Source organism: Arachis ipaensis, chromosome B04 (genome assembly GCF_000816755.2).
Source record: "Arachis ipaensis cultivar K30076 chromosome B04, Araip1.1, whole genome shotgun sequence".
Lineage (NCBI taxonomy): Eukaryota > Viridiplantae > Streptophyta > Magnoliopsida > Fabales > Fabaceae > Arachis > Arachis ipaensis.
Window position 1 is genome coordinate 110,307,853 of NC_029788.2, and position 13,543 is coordinate 110,321,395.

Genomic DNA, 13,543 nt, shown 5'->3' on the forward strand with positions numbered 1-13,543 from the left:
TCTATGATGTTTGGATTTTGAGATTTTGTGTATGGGTATGATGATTGTGGCTTAGGTTGTGTATGTGTGAATATTGGAGCTTGATTGGTGATTTTGGAAAGCTTAAAAAAGGATTTGGTGGTGAAAAATCTGTTCTTGGAGGTGTTGAGGCCTTGAGAGCTTGAGGAAAAGTGGTTTGGAAGTGCACCGGTGGAGCTTGGGAAATCGGCTAAGGTATGGTTTCGATTTCTCGTATCTAATATGTAATGTGGTAGGAAATACTTAGGCTAGAGGCCTAAGATAGGCATTGAATTGTTGATATTGTTGAATGGTTGAGATATATGATGTGGTCATATATGTAATGATGATTATTGATGCCTTGATGGTATGATGTATGAGAAATATGCATGTTGTGATATATGCTTGATGATTGGTTATGGTTGAATGGTGGGTCGAACCATGTTGATGGTGAGTATGATATTGATTGTGTACAATGATGATTTATTGGAATTGGTGTTGTTAAAAATTGGCATGAGGAAGAGTATATGATATGTCAATGTGTTTAAGTTTGAGCCACTTGGGTGAAGTAGGTTAAAATGATGGGATAGTGATTTTGTAAATTGTGGTAATGTGTCAATGTGTGAGTTGAGGAGGCTTGATGTTGAATTTGATATATTTTGATTTCAAAGAAAAGGGATGAAATTGGCATGTTTTGATTGATTTTGAAAAGAGTTGAAAATGACTTGTTTTGAAAATGGCACTTTGTGGTTTTGTATGAAAAACATGGTTTTTGGGCATACTTTGATGGGACATAATTTGGACTACGGATCCCTATTTTATGCCAAATCTGTTTAGAAATAAAATTGGATCCGGGATGTCCATGCCGTTCGAAGAACGGGTGAAAAACGATTTAAAATGAGAAAGTTATGTCCGTTGGAAGATTGGGGTTTGAAATATGTGAATTCTGCAGCTTTTAACTTAGAAAATTTTTAGCAGAATGACACCTCGCGTGTAGACGCACTTGGCGCGTACGCGCCGTTCTTCCAGAAAACGCCATCTACGCGTGCGCGGGCGCGCCGATGTACTGCACCCAATGCCCAGCCATTTTCCAAAGGGTCATGCCTGAACTGTGCCAGTTTTGTGACTGACGCGTGTGCGTTGATTGGCTAATCTTCAATCCACGCGTTAGCGTGCATGACACTTACGCGTCGATGAGTTTTGTGGCCATCCACGCGTGCGCGTAGAGTGCGCATACGCGTGGCCCTGTTTTCATCCCAAAGTTAATTTTTGAGTTTTAAAAGCCAAATCTCATACTTCTAAGCCTCCGATCTCACCATTTATATCTTAAAATATTATGATATGCCTAGCTATTAGAAAAAGAGCTAGGGGATGTGGTAACTTGCGAGTGAAGCAAGGGAAAAATGAATGATCAATGAGGATCAAAGATGTTCATGTGAGAGGCGGAGGATGGTGGTGGAAGTGCTTGTTATGCCATGGGCCGAAAGGCCGTAATTGTTAATGAAATGGCTGGTTATAGATTTAACCGTGAGCCGGATGGCTAGATTATTGCCGTGTTATGGCGGAGCCATGATTATGGCAATGTATAAATGCATATATGTTGTTGAATGAATTGTGAATGTTGCACTTCCACTGTTGGAGATGAGAGTTTCCCTGGGAGGAAGCAGTGGCTAGCCACCACGTGCTCCAGGTTGAGACTCGAAGCTCTTTTGACCCTATGTCATAAGTGTGGCCGGGCACTGTGAAAGACCCGGATGAGCTCGCCCCCGTAAATATTCACCAATGAAGGTGATGGATATAGATCATGATTATGATCAAGCTTATGATGAGTATAACTCAAGTTGGGGATGCGTGACAGAGGGACAGTCCAATGGTTAGCTACCAGGACTTGTCGGGTTGGCTCTGTAACCGACAGATGATATCATCAGCCACTAGGGACAGGCATTCATCGTATGCATACTATATGAATTGTTTGAGATTGCCTATTTGACTGCATATTACTTGCTAACTGTCTAAATGTCTTATCTGTTCCTATTTGTTTATCTCTTGTTTGATATAACTGTGTTTGCTACATTATACTCCTGCTGGAGGTTGGGAGGTTTGAAGGAATTGGAAAGGGAAGTATTAGTTAGACTGAAGAATCTTTAGTCAGATGCCCTTTTATGGTTTAGCTTGTAAAGCTTTGAATTATCTGGAGGAAGTTCTAGGATTGCCTTCGGCTTTCCTCTATTATTATGTATTATATATGTGGAAGCTGTTACCATGCTGGGGACCTCTGGTTCTCACCCATGCGGATTTTGTGGTTTTCAGATGCAGGACGTGAGGTTTCTCGCTGAGGCCTGCTGGAGACTTCTGGATTAGCGAAGATCCTTTGTTCTTGGGGACTCTATTTTGGTTCATCTATTTTGCTTAGATACTTTTATCTCCATTAAATAATACAAACTGTGATGACTCCTCTTATGGGAGATTTTGGAGAATAGGTTTCTATATTTTTGTCCCTTTGGGTTTCCTTTGGGGTTTTCCTTATTTTTATCATATGTATATATTGCTATATGCTCGGACCGGTTATCGTCGCAGCCGGATTTTGAGTCTTGATATTCCTGTTTTTGACACTCCTTTGTATATATATAATCTCGCGTTGGTTTATCCTTGTTCGTTACGTTATCGATCGGAGTGTTGCGCTTTTGAGTTGCGATTTTTGTTTACCCCTTTTTCTACAAAGGCTCCTAGTTATAATCAATCATTCATACTACTATACGTACTAAATTTTTATTTTAGAGGTCGTAATACCTTGCCATCTCTGAATTATGACTTAAGCATAAGACTCTGTATGGTAGGGTGTTACATTATGGTATCAGAGTAGTTCGTTCCTGTAGAGCCTGAGGGATGGACTGACTATGCTTCTGTGCATTCTCTCTGTGTGTGTTATGTGCTATTAGTATATCTGCTTGATATAATTGGCATAAACGTTCATGAGCATGCATTTGGGACTTTGAAGCACTAGACTTCCGATATTGAGACTGATCAACTTAATATCCATTGTTGGGTATGTATAGGGACCAGATGGCGCCTCGTGGACGCGGTAGAGGCCATGGTAGAGGTCGTACTAATGTTCGTGCGCCGGAGAATAACCCTAATGACCCGGTGAACTTTATGACTGCGTTGGAGAACATGGCTGCTGCTATGCAAGCCACTACTGAGGCTCTTGGTCAACAGATGAACAACCATGGTAATGACGGAGGTGGAGTTCAGGGCCCGATGACACTGGCAAACTTTTTGAAGGTTAATCCGCCTAAGTTCAAGGGAACTACTAGCCCGACTGAGGCTGATACATGGTTTCAAGCTATAGAGCGAGCACTGCAAGCACAAGTGGTACCTGAAGGACAGCGTGTCGAGTTCGCTACCTATATGCTCACTAGTGAAGCGTCGCATTGGTGGCAAGGTATCCGACGTCTTCTACAGCAGGGTGATGACTATATCACCTGGAATGTCTTCCAAGAGGAGTTCTATAAGAAGTACTTTCCGACTTCTGCTAGGACGGCTAAGGAACTTGAGTTACTACAGCTGAAGCAGGGTACCATGTCCGTATTTGAGTATACTGACATGTTTGAAGAGTTGTTCAGGTTCTCTCATATGTGCCAAGGGACTCCGGTGGAATATGAGGAATGGAAGTGTGTTAAGTATGAAGGAGGACTCCAGAGCGATATCTTCAGCTCAGTGGGACCAATGGAGATTAGGACTTTCTCTGAATTGGTGAACAAGTGTAGAGTTGCTGAAGAGTGTGTGAAAAGGGCAACCGCTGAGAAAGGGAGTCACAAAGGATCATTCCCACAGAACCGAGGGAAGAGCTTTGCACCTAGAGGTCTGTCTTTCAAGAGGGAAAGCTCTTTCAGGAGGCCCAACAACAACAACTCCCAAGGAAAGAAGTTTAGGAAGCAGCCTCAGAATGATCAAGCTTGTACTAGGTGTGGAAGTCACCATCCGGGAGCACCATGCAAGGCCGGATGGGGTTTGTGCTACAATTGTGGAAAGGCGGGGCATAAAGCCGCAAATTGTCCGGAGAAGCAGAAACAAGGTGCTGGAAAAGCACAACAGACTGGTCGGGTGTTCACCACTTCAGCTATAGGTGCTGAGGGATCTGAGACACTTATTCGAGGTAACTGTGAAATGGCTGGTCAAATTTTAAATGCTTTATTTGATTCGGGAGCATCGCATTCATTCATTGCATTTGAGAAAGCCCATGAGTTAGGATTGAAGATTGTAACCTTAGGTTATGACCTAAAAGTGTATAATGCTACCCATGAAGCCATGGTGACTAGGCTAGGATGCCCGAAAGTTTCCTTTAGGTTCAAGCAGCGTAATTTTGTTCATAATTTAGTCTGCTTACCGATGATCGGTCTTGATCTTATCGTGGGATTGGACTGGTTATCTAAGAACCATGTCATGCTGGATTGTTCTACAAAGTCGGTGTACTTTATGCCGGAAGATACAGAAGGGCCGGTCGTGGTGAATAATTATTACTTGAATTCGATGATGGTGAACTATTCTGGAACCGAATGTCAGGGTATCCTATTGTTAACCGCGGGTGTTTCGGGTGATGATCAAAGGTTGGAGCAGATTCCGGTTGTCTGTGAGTTTCCGGAAGTGTTTCCCAATGATATTGATGAATTTTCACCTAACCGAGAGGTTGAGTTTGCTATTGAGTTGGTGCCCGGGGCGGGACCAATCTCAAGTGCTCCTTATAGGATGTCACCGTTAGAGATGAACGAGCTAAAGTCTCAGTTAGAGGATTTGTTGGGTAAGAATTTTATACGACCAAGTGTCTCTCCATGGGGTGCTCCAGTGTTACTGGTGAAGAAGAAAGATGGGAGTATGCGGCTCTGTGTGGATTACAGGCAGCTGAACAAGGTCACAATAAAGAATAAGTACCCATTGCCGAGAATTGATGATCTCATGGATCAGTTACAAAGAGCTGGAGTTTTCTCCAAGATCGATTTGCGATCCGGTTATCACCAGATAAGGGTGAGGGGTGAGGATATCGCTAAGACCGCTTTCAGGACTCGTTATGGTCATTACGAGTACACTGTGATGTCTTTTGGTTTGACGAACGCTCCAGCAGTATTCATGGATTATATGAATAGAGTTTTCCGTCCGTTTCTGGATAAATTCGTTGTTGTCTTCATTGATGACATACTGATTTACTCCAAGACTGAAGAAGAGCATGCGGGACACTTGAGGGCCATGTTGCAGATTCTAAAGGAGAAGAAACTTTATGCAAAGCTGTCTAAGTGCGAGTTTTGGAAGAGTGAGGTGAAGTTTTTGGGTCACGTGGTGAGTAAGAAGGGAATAGCCGTAGATCCAACTAAGGTGGAGGCTATGATGGATTGGAAGCAACCAACCACCGTAACAGAGATAAAGAGTTTTCTGGGCTTAGCTGGCTATTACCGAAGGTTTATCAAGGGCTTTTCACAGATAGCTTTGCCAATGACAAAGTTAACCCGCAAAGACACTCCGTTTGTTTGGACTCCTGAGTGCGAAGAGAGCTTTCAGACATTGACGAAAAAATTGACCACTGCACCTGTGTTAGTGTTACCTGAGCCGAACGAGCCTTTTGAGGTGTATTGTGATGCCTCATTGAAGGGTCTAGGGTGCGTGCTGATGCAGCATCATAATGTGGTGGCGTATGCCTCACGGCAGTTGAGACCGCATGAAATTAACTATCCTACGCATGATTTAGAACTTGCTGCGGTCGTGTTTGCGCTAAAGGTGTGGAGGCATTACCTCTATGGGGTTAAGTTCCAAGTCTTCTCCGATCACAAGAGTTTGAAATATCTCTTTGATCAGAAAGAGCTTAATATGAGGCAGAGGTGGATGGAATTGTTGAAGGACTACGACTTTGAGTTGAATTACCATCCGGGAAAGGCGAATGTAGTGGCGGATGCATTAAGTCAGAAGTCGTTATATGCAGCTTGGATGATGCTTCAAGAGGAGAAGTTGCTCAAGGGATTCGAGAGTCTGAAAATTGGTGCTCGAAAAGTATCCGGAACCTTATGTTTGAGCCGATTAGAAATCTCAAGTGACTTTAAGTCCGAACTCCTAAAGGCTCATCAAAATGATGAAGCGTTATGGAAGGTGTTACCGGCCATTGAGCAAGGAAAACAGTGGAGAGTGTCAGAAGAAAAAGATGGGTTATGGAGGTTCAAGGGTAGGATCATTGTGCCGGATGTTGGCACTTTGAGGCAAGATATTTTAAAGAAGGCACACAAAAGCGGATTCTCCATTCACCCGGGAAGTACTAAGATGTACCATGATTTAAAGGCGATGTTCTGGTGGCCGGATGTGAAGAATGATGTGGCGGAATATGTTTCGAAGTGCTTAACTTGTCAAAAGGTAAAGATTGAACATCAAAGACCTGCCGGGATGTTACAACCGTTAGAGATTCCACAATGGAAGTGGGAAAGTATTGCAACGGACTTTGTGTCGGGATTGCCAAGGACTAGGGCTGGTTTTGATGCTATCTGGGTGATTGTGGACCGACTGACGAAGTCAGCTCACTTTTTACCCATTCGTATGACTTACACCCTTGAGGAGCTAGCACGGTTATACATAAAGGAGATTGTGAGACTTCATGGTGTACCTGCTACTATAATCTCTGATAGAGATCCTCGTTTCACTTCAAGGTTTTGGGGTGCATTTCAGAAAGCTTTTGGAACCCGACTAAGCTTGAGCATGGCTTACCATCCTCAAATAGATGGTCAATCCGAGAGGACTATCCAAACACTAGAGGATATGTTGAGAGCTTGTGTTTTGGACCAACCGGCGAGTTGGGATCGGTATATGCCATTAGTGGAGTTTGCATACAATAATAGCTATCATACGAGCATCGGAATGGCTCCGTATGAGGCCTTGTATGGGAGGAAATGTCAATCTCCGCTATGTTGGTAAGAAGCTGGAGAGAAAAGCTTGTTGGGGCCAGAAATGATAGCTGAGACTACTGAACAAGTCAAGAAAATCCGAGATAGGATGCTTGCGGCCCAGAGTCGTCAAAAGAGTTACGCCGATCAGAGGCGAAAGCCCTTAGAATTTGAGGAAGGAGACCATGTCTTCCTTAAGGTTACTCCGACTACAGGAGTAGGTAGGGCGATTAAAGCAAAGAAGTTGAATCCTCGATACATTGGTCCATTTCAGATCCTGGAGAGGATTGGACCGGTGGCGTATCAGATGGCTCTACCACCTCATCTTTCGAACCTGCACGACGTGTTTCACGTGTCGCAATTTTGAAAGTACACTCCTGATGCTAGCCATGTGTTAGAACCTGAGTCGGTTCAGTTAAAGGAAGATTTGGCGCTTCCAGTGGCTCCAGTCAGAATTGATGATACTAGTATCAAACGATTGCGTGGAAAAGAGGTTTCATTAGTCAAAGTGGCATGGAGTCGAGGTGGTGTTGAGGAACACACTTGGGAACTTGAGTTGGAGATGCGAACGGATTATCCGCACTTATTCTCAGGTATTGCATTTGAATTTTGTGGGAAAAAATTCCCAATTAGGTGGGTAAAATGTAAAACCCGGTTAATTAACGGCTAATTAACCCATAAATGAGAATTTATTCTAGAAAGCCCAAAATGTGACTTTTATGGCTAAATGTGATAGAGGAGATTGAGACGAGAATTTCGGTACCATCTTTATAGAATTCGGACCAAGATTGGACCGAACGGGCCAAACCGGGCCAACCGGACCCAAAGTGGGCCCTTGGCCCAACATAACTAAACCAAAACCCTAGTTTTCAGCACTCTCTCTCCCCATTAGCCACACACACACGCTGAAAAAGAGAAGAAAGGGGGGAAGAACACTCTCTCAAGTTCTTTCTCTCACTTGATCTTCAAACCACAATAACTTTTGATCTAGAGCTCCGATTGCCGCACCGTTTGCAGCCACGCGTTCACCGCAGAGAACTCTACAAAACCCATACAATCAGTTTTGAGGTAAGCCACGTTTTGCTCTTCGAATTGCCAGCCTTTATTTCGAGTTTCATGAGCAAAAATGTTGAGATTTTGGGCTCTTTGATGTTATAGGACCCAACTCTCTTGAAGGAGAAGGTTAATCTTGTCTCCGTGGACCTTGCGTGTGGTAAGATTCTCAACCCTAGTGTAATTTGTGGTTCTATGATGTTTGGATTTTGAGATGTTGTGTATGGGTATGATGATTGTGGCTTAGGTTGTGTATGTGTGAATATTGGAGCTTGATTGGTGATTTTGGAAAGCTTAAAAAAGGATTTGGTGGTGAAAAATCTATTCTTGGATGTGTTGACGCCTTGAGAGCTTGAGAAAAAGTGGTTTGGAAGTGCTCCGGTGGAGCTTGGGAAATCGGCTAAGGTATGGTTTCGGTTTCTCGTATCTAATATGTAATGTGGTAGGAAATACTTAGGCTAGAGGCCCTAAGATAGGTATTGAATTGTTGATGTTGTTGAATGGTTGAGATATATGATGTGGTCATATATGTAATGATGATTATTGATGCCTTGATGGTATGATGTATGAGAAATATGCATGTTGTGAAATATGCTTGATGATTGGTTATGGTTGAATGGTGGGTCGAACCATGTTGATGGTGAGTATGATATTGATTGTGTACAATGATGATTTATTGGAATTGGTGTTGTTGAAAATTGGCATGAGGAAGAGTATATGATATGTCAATGTGTTTAAGTTTGAGCCACTTGGGTGAAGTGGGTTAAAATGATGGGATAGTAATTTTGTAAATTGTGGTAATGTGTCAATGTGTGAGTTAAGGAGGCTTGATGTTGAATTTGATATATTTTGATTTCAAAGAAAAGGGATGAAATTGGCCTGTTTTGATTGATTTTGAAAAGAGTTGAAAATGACTTGTTTTGAAAATGGCACTTTGTGGTTTTGTATGAAAAACATGGTTTTTGGGCATACTTTGATGGGACATAATTTGGACTACGGATCTCTATTTTGTGCCAAATCTATTTAGAAATGAAATTGGATCCGGGATGTCCATGCCGTTCGAAGAACGGGTGAAAAACGATTTAAAATGAGAAAGTTATGTCCTTTGGAAGATTGGGGTTTGAAATATGTGAATTCTGCAGCTTTTAACTTAGAAAATTTTTAGCAGAATGACCCCTCGCGCGTAGGCGCACTTGGCGCGTACGCGCCGTTCTTCCAAAAAACGCCATCCACGTGTGCGCGTGGTGTGCGCGGGCGCGCCGATGTGCTGCACCCAATGCCCAGCCATTTTCCAGAGGGTTGTGCCTGAACTGTGCCAGTTTTGTGCCTGGGGCACAAGAGTACCCACGCGTACGCGTGGCTGACGCGTGCGCGTCGATTGGCTAATCTTCAATCCACGCGTTAGCGTGCATGACACTTACGCGTCGATGAGTTTTGTGGGCATCCACGCGTGCGCGTAGAGTGCACGTACGCGTGGCCCTGTTTTCATCGCAAAGTTGATTTTTGGGTTTTAAAAGCCAAATCTCATACTTCTAAGCCTCCGGTCCCACCATTTATATCTTAAATTATTATGATATGCCTAGCTATTAGAAAAGGAGCTAGGGGATGTGGTAACTTGCGAGTGAAGCAAGGGAAAAATGAATGATCAATGAGGATCAAAGATGTTCATGTGAGAGGCGGAGGATGGTGGTGGAAGTGCTTGTTATGCCATGGGCCGAAAGGCCGTAATTGTTAATGAAATGGCTGGTTATGGATTTAACCGTGAGCCGGATGGCTAGATTATTGCCGTGTTACGGCGGAGCCATGATTATGGCTATGTATAAATGCATATATGCTGTTGAATAAATTGTGAATGTTGCACTTTCACTGTTGGAGATGAGAGTTTCCCTGGGAGGAAGCAGTGGCTAGCCACCACGTGCTCCAGGTTGAGACTCGAAGCTCTTTTGACCCTATGTCATAAGTGTGGCCGGGCACTGTGAAAGACCCGGATGAGCTCGCCCCCGTAAATATTCACCAATGAAGGTGATGGATATAGATCATGATTATGATCAAGCTTATAAGCTTATGAAACTCAAGTTGGGGATGCGTGACAGAGGGACAGTCCAATGGTTAGCTACCAAGACTTGTCGGGTTGGCTCTATAACCGACAACCGACAGCATTAGCCACTAGGACAGGCATTCATCATATGCATCTATGTGACATTGTTTGGGTGTGCATATTGTACATGGTTTGCCTTTGTGACTACTTATGATTAACTGCTAATTGCCCTTCTTGCAGTAACTGTTTGATTGTGCTTGAACCCTTCTATTTGTGTTTGCAACTGAGACTCTGTTGGACTGTGGTGATTGGTTATTGTTTGGATTGTTTGGGCCTAGAGCCGTGGTTGATCATGAGGTGGGACGAGGGCCATGTCTGGTTGATGTTTCCGGTTTGGAAAAGTATGAAAAACTAATCTGGTTCAACATAGATGAACTTTTTGAAAGGCTTTTGAAATTATAAGAAATGAACAGTTTCCTCTTTCAGAAAAAATTTCAGATAATTTTTTATAGTAGACCTTTGTTTTTGAAGAGAGTACATAAGGTGGTTATTAATTACTGTAACGATTTTATCTCGCGTATCCTATTATAGTAATTCTGCTACCTTATAGTGAGAATCCTTTCGAGGATGATGTTCTCACTCCTCTACAGATCTTCTCTTTTCAGGTTACAGACGACGGAGTTCAAAAGAGCTTATTCTTTTCTGTTAGACGATATTTCTGTATTGTTTTAGTTTTTATGTTTCCCTTGCCTTTAGCTTTGCAAGTTTTGTAAGAGGGATAGGATATTGATATGAGATGCTTGTAAATTAATATGTATGTATATATATATATATATATATTTCCTATGAGTATTGTGATTTATACTGTAAGTATGTATGTATGTTTTCGAAAAATTCGTTTTAAGTTTTAAACAACCTCATATTTTAGTATTAAATAGTATAAGAATCGTCGTAATATCCGAGCTACCAGAGTAACACAACCGGAAGCGTGACTTTTGATAGTTAGGGTGTTACATTAAATCAAAACCATGCTTAGCCTCTTCTCTTAATTACTTAGCCAAGGAATTAGCGATTAATTAAGTTAAGAGAAATTGAATTGACAAGGAATTGAAATTTGGTTATAAATAATTGGCCGTGAAAATATTTTTGCATGAGTCAAAGTAGAAAAATATAAGTATTACTTTTTCTAAGAGTTAAACATCTTTGAAGCCTTTAACATCTCATTTATTGATTACTTCTCCTAGTTCATAAGCATTCATTCATTCACAAACAAACACTCTTTTTGCTGTTCTTTTTTTTCCAAGATCACATTCATCCTCTTGCCAATGTTTGATTGATCTAATTAGAGGATTCAACTAGACGCTTCTTGATTCAATAATTCGTTAATCTTCGTGGGAACTATATCTACTCATTATGGTATTACTTGGAGTGATTTGTGAAGAATCTTTAGTCAGATGCCCTTTTATGGTTTAGCTTGTTTATAAGCTTTGAATTATCTGGAGGAAGTTCTAGGATTGCCTTCGGCTTTCCTCTATTATTATGTATTATATATGTGGAAGCTGTTACCATGCTAGGGACCTCTGGTTCTCACCCATGCGGATTTTGTGGTTTTCAGATGCAGGACGTGAGGTTTCTCGCTGAGGCCTGCTGGAAACTTCTGGATTAGTGAAGATCCTTTGTTCTTGGGGACTTTGTTTTGGTTCATCTGTTTTGCTTAGATACTTTTATCTCCATTAAATAATACAAACTGTGATGACTCCTCTTATGGGAGATTTTGGAGAATAGGTTTCTGTATTTGTGTCCCTTTGGGTTTCCTTTGGGGTTTTCCTTATTTTTATCATATGTATATATTGCTATATGCTTGGACCGGTTATCGTCGCAGCCGGATTTTGAGTCTTGATATTCCTATTTTTGACAATCCTTTGTATATATATAATCTCGCGTTGGTTTATCCTTGTTCGTTACGTTATCGATCGGAGTGTTGCGCTTTTGAGTTGCGATTTTTGTTTACCCCTTTTTCTACAAAGGCTCCTAGTTATAATCAATCATTCATACTACTATACGTACTAAATTTTTATTTTAGAGGTCGTAATACCTTGCCATCTCTGAATTATGACTTAAGCATAAGACTCTGTATGGTAGGGTGTTACAGCCACCATTAGCATCATCTTTCCAAAACTTCCAAAACCATGCCAAATTAAAAATCTCTTCTAAAGGATTCAAAATCATCCATCCTAAAATAGGGTTTGGTAATAAAATTCCTCAGAGAGTCTCAAGACTATAAGGGAGAATAACATAAATCATTTTTTCGAATTCGTTTAAAATCTATAAAACCTCAAGTTCTTGATTTGAGTAATAAAAATAGAATCTAGAACAAGCCAGGTCGTGTAATCAATTACTCCAACCACATTTTCAAAACCATTTCTTCCACTTGAACTAAAACCAATTTCAACCCCTTGATAAAAATCTGAAGTGTTTCTAACGGCTCGGAAAACATTTTAGTTTTGCTAAACCAAAATTCAAAGAATACTTTAAAATTTTTCTAAAATGTCGAAAAATGAGATTTGTCAATCGAAATCAAAATTCTTTCAAAGTCACAAAAATTCCTTCAAGTGAAAATATTTAAGTTAAATTCAAAACATAAACTCTTTGCACCTTTAAAACAGTCTTAAAGCATAAATCTCTTCCGAATGACTTACACCCAAAAACATAATATTTTTCTTAGGAAATAAGGCTAAGTCATAATTCTCTTTTCAATAATTCTTTTCAAAACACAATTTCATCATTTTCATAAATGATTCGGATAAAGATAATAAAAGTCTTAAATTCATAATTCTCCAAGTAAAATAGTAAAGGCCTTAAATTCATAATTTTTCAAATAACATTTTAAATAAAGTGTCGGATTTTATAATAATTTCGGCAGCACCTCTCCTAAAATTTGGACTCTGCCATCCTTTCTGGGTCCCAAATCAGTTTAAAATCAAGCTAAATCCAAAAGTGCATCCCATTTTCATATTTCCAGAAAACCAACTCAAACTCAAATCAATCTCCAATGGATTAAACTCGATTTCAAAACTTTTGAAATAACTTTAAAGGAACACTTCAAAAATAGTCCATTTCACAAAACCAACAACAATCCACTCAAATAAGTATTCATATTCATCTAAGACAATCAAACAATACATAATACTTATACAATTACTAAGAAGTAAGAACACATTTCTCACATCAATGTCTATATATAGCAACTCCAAACTCCATAATTATAGAGTTTGAATAAAACCTTAATTTATTTCAAATTCAATTAATCAAAATTATTTTTGTTATCTGTCCATTTCAAACAACAATCCACTCAAATAAGTATTCATATTCATCTAAGACAATCAAACAATACATAATACTTATACAATTACTAAGAAGTAAGAACACATTTCTCACATCAATGTCTATATATAGCAACTCCAAACTCCAAACTCCATAATTTTGAATAAAACCTTAATTTATTTCAAATTCAATTAATCAAAATTATTTTTGTTATCTT